Below are 12,129 nucleotides of genomic sequence, written 5' to 3' on the forward strand. Positions count from 1 at the left end.
GCAGGAAATGTACAACATGAGTTGGAGCACCTTGTACTGCAAGAAATGAAGAAAGGAAGTTGTCAAAAAAATCTACATTGATGAGTGTATATTAAATGGACAGAGGAGTCTCCTGAAATGGCTCCTGAAATGGTCAAACTGGATGAATTTGAGCAAAAAAATAAATTAGTGTTGGGTTATAACCCAAAGTATAAAATTAATAGCCATGAGTTCATACTAATATAAATAAATGGGGGAAGACATTGATCTTCTCTGAAGTATTCCAAGTAATTTATGCAGAAAGTATCCCCTCAAGGAAGTACAGAGGTCCCTACTCCTTAAGTATGGGCCACAGAGAGTGACTTCCTTCCAAAGGGTACAGTATGGAAAGAGGTTTTAAAAAGAAACTTTACAGAGCAGAAATTGAGACACAGAAGTAGAGAACAAACATATGGACACCAAGGGGGGAAAGCGGCAGGAGGTCGGGGTGGTGGTGTGATGGATTGGGAGATTGGGACTGACATGTATACACTGATGTGTATAAAATGGATGACTAATAAGAAAATAAATAAATAAACATTAAAAAATAATAATTAAAAAAATAACTTTACAGTGGAAAACTCTGATAAACACCACCTCAGCTAGATAATCAAGACTACTGTAACAATTTACCATCAACTAGGCAGCTTCAAACAAGAGAAGTGTATTCTCTTTCAGTTCTTGGAACCAGAGTCCAAACTGAGTCTTATGGGGCTACAGTCAAGTGTTCAACAGTGTTGGTTCCTTCTGGAGGCTCCATGGGATAATTTGTTCCTTATCTTTTCCAGCTACTTGTTCTGTTGTCACATTGCCTTCTCTTCTGTAGTCAAATCTCCCTCTGCCTCCCTCTTATAAGGGCATTTGTGGTTACATTTAGGGCTCATCAGGTAAGAGAGATAATCTCCCCATTTCAAAATTAACTTAATGACATCTGCACATTACTTTTTGCCATATAAGATTAACTTCTCAGGTTCCAGGGACTAGGACATGGATATCTTTGGGGCAATTATTCAACCCAGCACACTAACCATGCGAAAAGACATCAGATACGTCCCAGCTGACAGATATTCTACAAAATATCTGGCCAGTACTCCTCAAAACTGTCAAGGTCATCAAAAACAAGCAAAGTCTGAGAAACACAGCCAAGAGGAGTCTTAAGAGATGATAACATGTAGTAAAATATCCTAGATGGGATCTCAAAGAGAAAAAAACTATTAGCTAAAAGCTAATGAATCTGAATAAAGTGAGATTCTGTTAATAATAATGGTTGATATAGGCTCATTAATTATAAAAATATACTAGCAATAGATTAATGTAAAATGTTAATAATAAGGGAAATTGGATGTATTGTACATGAGAACTCTGTACCATCTTTGCCATTTTTAATACATCTAAATATATTCTAAAATAAAAAGTTTACTTTAAAAGTTAAAAATGTTTTATTTATAGTCATTTCTATTATGCCAAAAACAATGTAAGTCTAAACGAAGTCCAGAAGGAAGCACATAAAACATCCAAAGTCAATTTTAATGACGGTTACTGGTCTGAGACATGATTTTCATATTAAAAGCGAACATAATTATTATTAATGTAAATTAAAATTGCTTGAATTTTCAAGCTAAAAATGAGATTCCAATATTGATGGTCATTGTGGATCTGTTTGTGATCATAAATGATATTGCAACTGGCCACCTTGTGCTTAAATCTTTGTTGCACTTCAAATTGTTTCTTTAGGACAGATCCTAAGAAGCAGATAGAATTACTAGTAGATATGATACTTTAAAAAAAGATTATATATATTTATTCTCCCATAAGCCAGTCCTTTGCAATTTATTCACCGCTTTTCTGTCTAGCAAGTTTTTCCAAATCGAGAGATTAGTTAAATATGTGCCTATATTTTTTCTGATATTTAAGTCTTATATATTAAACTTTCCCATCTTGTACTCATACAGAAGAATTTAAAATTTCTGGTTGTTAAAAAGGATGGAATTTAGGAGAGTAAAATTATCTTTCCATAATGTTTTGGTTATTGATTCTTTTTTTTTTTTTTTTTTTTTTTTGCGGTAGGCGGGCCTCTCACTGTTGTGGCCTCTCCCCTTGCAGAGCACAGGCTCCGGATGCGCAGGCTCAGCAGCCATGGCTCACGGGCCCAGCCGCTCCGCGGCATGTGGGATCTTCCCAGACCGGGGCACGAACCCGTGTCCGCTGCATCGGCAGGCGGACTCTCAACCACTGCGCCACCAGGGAAGCCCTGGTTATTGATTCTTAAGTATATTTAGTTGCATCGAAAATCTGAAATCACGAGTAGCTTATTTTTCTTGATCTTCAAGCTGAAGAGAGATTCCCAAAAGAGTACTTGCAGAGATTAAAGGCTATTTCTGATTTAGGTAACCTCCTCCAGCTTCAGGTTGAAGTACTCATCGGCTGGGAACTAAAGAAAATATGTCCTTACGGGAAGCGAGGTTAGGTTCTTATGATAGCTCTGGCAATACCTTGATTACGTCCCCAGTGAATATGTACCCAAGACACAGGAAAACATTCTTTTAAAAGAACAATATTTGATCTACTACAGTTTATGATATAAACATCTTATAACCTATTTATTTTCAATTTATATTTATTTAAGAAAAATTTAGATGTTTGACTAGATCTTTATTGTATTTATTAACAACTCTTGACCACATGAAATAATTATTTTAGTAAGTGGCCTTGCACAGCTAGAGGACTAGATGATTACTCATGCTACTGGAAGAGATTGATTTGAATAACAACAGACCATCTCTAAATAACTTTTTTGTTGTTTTCACTTCTTGTTGTGGTAACAGTAAGAGGTGAAGATCTCAAGAATCTATTAAAAGTGTTACATTTGTTAAGGCTTAATGGAACACTTTTTAATCATGATACAAATAAGCAAATTACAGAATCATACAGTGAGAATGGGATTCTCCTTTGACAATGTTAATTACATCTGTTTTAAAAGATTTTATGCAGAAGTTTAAAAAATAATTCTATTTTGGAAAATTTATCTCATATACTTGAGGGATAAGAGCAAAGATTATTTGCATGTAAAATAAAGGGTAGCTTAATGGCTGGTGAGAATTCTACCACTGAACCACCCAGGCACCAAAATGGTAGCTTAATGATCTATCATATAACAGTATCAAAATATTCCATTCCCACATTATCTTTATTCTTTTAATTTAAGTCATAAAAGACTAGGTTCTGTTTTCTCAGGATGGAGAGTGGGGAAGGTATTATTTAAGAAGAAAACTCAATGTATTTTTAAAGTTATATTTAATTTTCAAGCATGATAGCTCTCCTCAGTGTGAATAGGATCAAGCCCACTAATTCTGAACTAATTTGTGCCAATATTTCAAGTAAGGTAGCACTGCATTAATATCCAGTGACTATTTTTTCATACAGATTATGTTAAAAAATTTTCCTTTTGCTTTCTTTAATTCTAAATTATTGAGTGTATTAAATATTTCTAGTAAGAGAACATTTTTTAAAAAATATTTTAATTTAATGGGAGTATAGTTGATTTAAAATGTGTTAGTTTCAGGTGTTCAGCAAAGTGATTCAGTTATACATATACATATATTCATTCTTTTTTAGATTCTTTTCTCATATAGGTTATCACAGAATATTGGGTAGAGTTCCCTGTGCTATACAGTAGGTCCTTTTTGGTTATCTATCTATGTATAGTAGTGTGCATGTGTTCATCCCAAGCTCCTGATTTATCCCTCCCCCCACCTTTCCCAGAGAACATTTTCTTTTCTGTATATTCTTAAAAACAATATGCCAACATATCACTGAACTCAGATTTTGTGTTCACTCCCAAAGGAATGGTTGTAATTTGTAAAGGGAGTAAGACACTGGGAGACAGAATTATTGTTATAAGAGTCAGGAGATCTGGACTTTAGTCTTATGTCTGCTACTAATTCTCTGGTTGACTTTGGGAAGGTCACTTATTCATCTGATGCTTGTCTCTTCTTTTGGAAAAAATAATACAAGAATTATTTTTTAAATTTCATTATACCTTAAATACTATATTAACCAGATGTTTAAGTTGTCGCTAAGACCAATACATTCTCACGTTTCATGTGGACTACAACAGTGATCTTCTAACTGGTCCCTGCTTGGTATGCTGGTCCCTCCATTCCTTTATTTCCATATCGCAATAAAATGATGTTTCAAATATACATTGGATATATTTATATCTGCTTTCCATTGCATTTAGAATAAAATCCTAACTCTTTTATCATAACCCATGAAACCCTATAGGAACTGTCCCACAAACTTTGACTTGTATCCCACTCTCCATTTCAGATACATATACCTCTGCCAGTTCTTCACACATAATAAGCTAAGTCCTGCTTATGGCCTTGGCAAATGCTCTTCCCTCAACCTGAAACACTTTCCTGAAATCTTTACATGATTGACTTGTAGTTATTCACATCTCAGTTCAAATATCACCTACCCAGAGAGTCCTTCTCTAATGTCCCCTCAAGAAAATACCACCACCTGACCCTAAACCTCTTTATCACAGAACCCTGTTGTTCACCTCCTTCTGAGCACCTTGCCACACTCTATAATTAAGGCATTAATTTAATTACTTGAATTATGCCTGTCTTCCCCCACGAAAATGTACAACCTGGCTTGTACACTAATGTATGAACAGTGCCTAGAAGGGTGCTTGGCACAGAGTTTTAAGTGCTCAATAAATGTTTGTTGAACTAATGGATTTAACCTTTTTAGTATTGCCTTTTGTATAAAAAAGAATGTAAGTCAGATTTATTCCAAATTAAAAAAATACATTTCTTATCATTAAAAAAATCTACACTTCAAAATTAATATTCATAGTAATAATGTTCACTCTTGATATCTTTACCGGCAAGTCCTATCACTTGAATGCTGCTTATTTCAAACTGCCATTCAGAAAATATGAACACTTTGCATTATAAACTAGTAGAGATTTAAAGCATATACTAAAATGCTGTAAACTTTAGTACAGCAAATCTGTCATTTATTTATAGGAAGTCACTGATGATATGCCACGTGTTTTTTCCCAACTGTACCCATAATTCACTGTTTGTAAAATATTTACACTTTGCTAATCTCTCAATAATATTTCATTTTGGCATGATAAGAAAAAATGTCATTGAAATTGAATACCTTCCCATAGTCAATGTGCTCTGATGAACCTGACAAAATATTTTAACCCTGCTTTTCAACTCCTCTAAAAATAAACTCTAGATATGCCTTAATTTCTAAGTACTTCTTATAACTATATTAAATATAACATAGAACCATATTATATATACAACAAAACTTAGATATATTTTATTATATATAATGCATAGCTATAAATATATACAATAAAACATATGCAGTTCTAAAATAACATTTTTTAAACAATCTAAATTTATATTAACGTAAAAAACTTATTTTTTGTTGGGGTTTTATTGTTATCTTTTAATTATCTATTTCTAATTTAGTGAAATGTGGTGAGAGAATGTGATCTCGTGATATGGATTTTTGAAATCTATTGAAAATTGCATTTCTCAAACATTATATATACACACTTGAAAATAATGGGTATGCTTTGCTTGCTGGGGTTTATCAATGCTTATTAGATTAAGCAGATTAAGCTTATTCATTGTATTTTGAATTCTATATCTTTACTGATATTTTAAAGTTTTTTGATCTATCTTTTATTATCAAGGTTATATTATATTCATGCATTTTTAAGCCGATTTCTCCTTGAAGAGACAAAGCATTTTACTTCAAAACACTCTAAAATAGTGGTTCTCAAATGTTAGTGTACACCGGCATCATCTGGGGCTTCTGGTAAACCATGATTGGTGGTCCCACTCCCAGAGTTTCTGATTCAGTAGGTCTGGGGTGGGGCCCAAGAATTTGCATTTCTTACAAATTCTCAGGTGATGCTGATGCTGCTGATCCGAGACCACATTTTGAGAACGATTATCCTAAAAGTGGATTTTCATCCTGGCTGCTAATTATAATCAACTGACGGGACTAAAAAGTAAAAATACCAGTGTTTGGACACCAAATATGACTAGAAAATTTAAGGGTAGGACCCAGGCTCCAGAAACTTTTTAAGATTCCCCAGGTTAATTCATTATGTAGCAGGAGTTGAGAACCATTAATCTAAAACATGTTTGAATCAATCTGACTTCACAATGTGTGATTAATATTCATCAAAGAGTAGTTTCTCCACACTTGGTTACCTCTAATTTGTCTAGAAATGTCCCCTTACTAGGTTCCTTATACCACTTTCCAATCTCCTTAGATTTTTCACTTACACAGACTTCACTGAATGACCATTACATGTAAAACACTATACCAGCTTGCTTTGTTTATACCTATATTTGTGTTCCTTTTTTGTGTAGTTCTTTATCCTTATTTCAATTCATTATCATCTGAATAATAATAATCAGCACAACAACAATAATAATGATAGTATTAACTATGTATCAGGCACTGTTCTAAGTGCTTTCCATGTTTTAACTCATTTACTCCTCATACAACCTTATGAGGTAGGAATTATTATTTCTATCAAACAAATGAGGAAATTGAGGCAAACAGAGCTTAAGTTAACCAAGGTCACCATAGTATTATAATAAGTGGCTGGAATATGAACTTAGATATGCAGTCTGCTTTGAGCTACTAGCAATCAGAAATTAAAGTATCTGTAAAATTAGAGACACTGGAAAAATATTGTTTATCCAAAAATTGATTTGCAGCTTTGCTTAAAAATTGTATCTCCCATTGTTTGTTTTAGTATGAATGCTTAGTAGAGTTTTTCATTCCAAAACAAATTTTTTTTATTCCAAAATGGAGACCATTCTCAATCATAAACTGCATAAATCATATTCTTTGATTCTATACATTTGAACAGGAGACATAATTTTTTATATTAATATGCAGAAATCAATACAACACTATCATATATTTTTATACTGCAATTTTCAAAATTCTTTGTATGACAAATAATTATTGTACACATACAACACAGGTTGTGTAGGAAACCTTTTAACCTAAGTCTTTGATTTATATAAAATGCCCAGATATTGCTAATCAGTACCTGTATTAGTCAGCTTGGGATGTTGTAACAGAATACCACAGACTGGGTGGCTTAAACAACAGAAGTTTATTTTCTCACAGTTGTGGAGGCTAGAAGTCCAAGATCAATGTGTGGCAAATTCAGTTTCTGGTGACAGCTCTCTTCCTGACTTTCAGAAGGAAAGCCACTATGTGCTCACATGATCTTTCCCCTGATTTCTGCAGAGGGGAGAGGGGCTTGAGGTTGAAGCAATTGCCATTGGCCAATGATTTAATCAATTATGACTATGTAATGAAGCCTCCATAAAAACCCCACATGACAGCTTTTTGGCCCTTTTTGAAGAGCTTTCATGTGGGGGAACCAGAAGCTCCTTTGTTCCAGACCTCAGCTCTGTGTATCTCTTCATCTGACTATTGATTTGTATCTAGTAATCTAGTGAGTAAACTGGTTTTCCTGAGTTCTGTGAGCAGTTCTAGCAAATTAATCAAACCTAAGGAGGGAGTCATGGGAACCTGTCTTATAATCAGTAGGTCAGGTACCAACCATTGGAATTGAGTCCAGGAACGCTTTTCAGGTATCTTTAAATTCTGTCTTAATTAAATATAAATAACAGGCTGTAGTCATTAAGGATGTGATATATTTTGATATTGCTAGAAACGTGTCATGTATAGATTGACAACATGCAATAAATCAGTCGAAATAATTCCAAACCAAGCAATTTATTTGTTGAATGAATCTCTGTCAGGGTTGAAATTAGGAAGGTAAAGATAGAGAGAGGTGATATTCTAGTCACGATAGATTAACGTTCTAAAATTCAAATGAAAACCTCCCATTCAGCTGAGAAATTTGAGCACTTTAATTCCTCCCATTCCAATCTCAAAATTTCCATTCAAATTACCAAAATCATATAGAATATATTTAAAAAGTATCTGTACTCTCTCTGGTACCAATGACATTCATATGTCAGAAATGTGTGAGTCAAGAGAAGCTGGATTGAGAGAAAGGTCCCCCAAAATATGGTTCACTTAATGTAAAGAATAAGATTCACTCTTTGCTCCCACATCTCTATACTTTGGAAATAATTGGAAGAGGCCTCTTAGCTCACAGTGACTAGATTTGGAAGCAGTTATAAGATGGCAGGCCAATCTTGATCATGTCAGCAATTCTGGGAAACAGACCAGGTGCACAGGTAATTCAGAGAAAGCCCCCTTTAGCTCTATACACATTGGACCAACTCTGTGCTGTGTAAAAGCAGGGGTACTGCAGACTGGTAAGATGAATCTATTCTGGCTGACCTTTTGCTGTCCTAAGATACACAGATAGCTATAAAGACTATAAGCTCATTTTATATCTGGCTGAGTTTTTACCTAATCCCTTTTTGTTTCTGACTTCTAATATTCCAATGAAAACAATGTTTGTAAGGCTCCGTTTTGTGTGAAAAGAAAAACGAAACCAACTGCAGTGTGTGTGTGTGTGTGTGTGTGTGTGTGTCTCAAAATAATGAATCCCAAAACGTTCAAAAAAGTTCATTTCCAGGTGTTGGGGAATGGAGGACACAGGGATTGGTGGGGTATTAAGTTTCTATATTTTCTTTTTATATTCCTATATTATTACATTTTAAAAATTGTCTCTTAAAAGGAAAATAATAGATGAAAGTGTATATAAATTTGGAGTAGGGAAATCCTGTTTAAGCCTAACATCTAGGGTAACAATGGCATTGATATTTAGCATTTGAATAACTTGACATCAAAATATAAAATAATATAAAAGGAAAGAAAAGGAAGGGAAAATATTTTTTAAAAATTGAAAGGCCAATAAAAAATTGGGGAAAAAATTTCCATGATATGATGAAGAAATATTTTCCTTAATACATACAGGTTCTTAAAAATCAATACAACAGCTTCCCTGGTGGCGCAGTGGCTGAGAGTCCGCCTGCCGATGCAGGGGACACGGGTTCGTGCTCCGATCCGGGAAGATCCCACATGCCACGGAGCGGCTGGGCCCCTGAGCCATGGCCACTGAGCCTGTGCGTCTGGAGCCTGTACTCCGCAAGGGGAGAGGCCACAACCGTGAAAAGGCCCACGTAACGCAAAAAAAAAAAATAAATAAAAAATCAATAAAACAACAAATACCTCAAATCTAGCTCCTAGCAAATAGTATGTATCTAAAAATACTCTTATAAGTGAACTTTTTTAAACAGGTAGAGAAAATGAGCTCATTAACAGAAATATTCAAGCTTAAAAATCAATTAAATAAAAATTCAAAAAATTATCCTTCTGCCTGGATTATCTATCCATCTTTTTGTGTACCTAGAAAATTCCTCAAACCTCAAGATGTATACCAAGTATCATGTCATCTCTGAAGTCTTTCCTATTTCCCTATTCACATCATCTTCAGTGTTATCAGGTCACCGTTTATTTAATCCTGTCATTGAGTTTATTTTATTATAATTTGAGGGCATGTTTGTCTTCCCAGCTGGACTTAATTCTAAAAGACAAGGAAATTTTCTTTTTATTCCTTTTTTTAAAAATTGAGGTATAAGCAACATATAGCACTACATTAGTTTCAGATGTACAACATAGCGATACGATATTTGTATATACTGTGAAAAGATCAGAAAATTTCTCATTGCTAGAGGCAGTTATAATATCTAACAGTTCCTAGATTGTGGTAGGTGCTCAATATTCATTGTACTGAATGAAATTGCTATACGAAAATAAAGTGGAAAACTGAATATTCACTTACATAGAAAAATAGAAAGTGAATTAACTTTTCTTTATCATAGTATTCAAGTTTACTTTAAAAGTATATTTTCGTCTTTGTGATTTTGTTAGTCTTAAAGTTAAGGTTTTAAAATTTATTTTTAATTTAGTATTAAATTTGCCAAACCATTTTCAATAGTGTCATATTAATTACACTAAATATTCTGTTCTCACTGTAGTCAATGTAGATTGATCCTATCCCAGAATCCACTCTGTGGTTTCACTAGAGAGAGTGGTAATGGTAGTGGTACTGGCAAGTTTTATATTTGTACTGACTCACTATGTATATCTGGGACTATTCGTTACAAATTAACATGAGGAAGTCCCCAGTAAAACATTTTAAATTCTTCCGAAAGAATGTCAATAGGGTTTTCCCATCAATAATCAATAATGATATGGGGGATAGCCCTGTGAGTTATCACACACTTGTAAGGAGGTCAAAGTCCTGAATTATGATCCTTTTATTACAACAGTTAACATTTTTCCCCTCAGTGTCAGTCTGTACCCCTAACCTCGGTCTTTTAAAAATGTCTATGGGGCTTCCCTGGTGGCGCAGTGGTTGGGAGTCCGCCTGCCGATGCAGGGGACACAGGTTCGTGCCCCGGTCCGGGAGGGTCCCACATGCTGTGGAGCGGCTGGGCCCATGGGCCGTGGCCACTGGGCCTGCGCATCTGGAGCCTGTGCTCCCCAACGGGAGAGGCCACAGCAGTGAGAGGCCCGCATACCGCAAAAAAAAAAAAAAAAAAAAAAATTTTTTAAGTCTATGATTTTATTGAAAAAATGAGAAAAGATCAGTCCTTTGATAATGAAGAAAAATATAAGGTACATAAAAACTGAAGATCAATTCTATTTCTTTTCTACAGAGAATCAGGCACGTTTACTGTAAAATAAACTTTGTTTAATATTTACATAATTTTAAATGTAAAATGCCTATTAAAGTAGGTTATAGATAGTAAAGAATAAAGTAGACACATAGCTCTGTGAGATTTTTTTTCTGGTTACTCATCAGACTTTGGGTTCTTCTATGATTTAGTTGTGGCTTTTGGCTTTTCCTTCACATTTCAGATTAAAGTAGATTTTATATTGGTGTAACTTTAGCATATTTTCAAATCTTCTGTTTATTTTCTCTGCTATTTTTGAATTTTTCTCATCTTTTAAAAACAGAACTTGGCTTTCATCTGGTACATTAGAAGACTTATTTAAATGTTATTAAGTCATTAATATAAATAGTATATTTTAGCCGCTCCAAATAAGAAATTTTCTGCTCAATGTCCATTTAGTGAATTAATGTATGACCTGACAGGGAACTAAAAATAGATGCAAATCGTATTTACCTCAAATCATTTTGGTTTTAACTCAATTTATTAAGCCTTAGAAATGTAAATTATGCACATTTATTAAGTACTTAAATCAATATACCAAGATGATGGGGAAAATGTGTATTTATATTATAGTACAGCTTTCAGCTGTTTGGATGAATTCATGGAAACTTATCAAACCTGCCTCTCACATTTTCCTTTAAAAAACCACAAGTTTAATTTTAGAGGGAAAGAGTGCCTCGGTCAAATGTAAGCTGAATTTGGCCAGAGTGAAAACTCTCGATTACTTCATAGAGGACACTGTTGATTGCAAAACATCCCTAATATCTGAAGCATCAGAGAATAAAATTTAATCATAATGCCATGTATTTGTCCATCTTTTCTCTTGTCACATTGTGGTTCACGTTATGTACAATTGGAATGATTTTCTTGGGAAATTTTGCATTCTGTAAAATGAAACTAATGATTTTTCCAGCCCAAATCAATTTATGGAACAACGGTGAAGCAAAAATGACATGTGCATGAATGCACCTTGAACATTGCTCCATGATTAAAAAGTATTATCAAAGATCAATCAATTAAAAAAATAAAAATAAAAAAATAAAATAAAAAATAAAAATACAGTAATGTAAAGTATCAATCCATCACTTTTTCCTCTTTTGTATCTTAACATTTATTTTTTAATTTTTAATTTCTTTAATTTTTTAAATTGGAATGATTATATACATATATATGAAATTCAATTAAAGAAAACTTTCACTTTCTGCAAAAAAAAATCAATCAGTATGTATAACATAAATTATATTTTGAAATGAGAATGGTTTTATTTTTATGAAAGTAATATATAATCATTGTTAGAATCAGTTAATAAAGAAGAAAGGCAATCTAATCATAAAACACCTCCCAGAAATAAGCACTGTTAACATCTTGTCACATTCTCTTC

Source organism: Mesoplodon bidens (assembly GCF_964165515.1).
Source record: "Mesoplodon bidens genome assembly, chromosome: X".
Lineage (NCBI taxonomy): Eukaryota > Metazoa > Chordata > Mammalia > Artiodactyla > Ziphiidae > Mesoplodon > Mesoplodon bidens.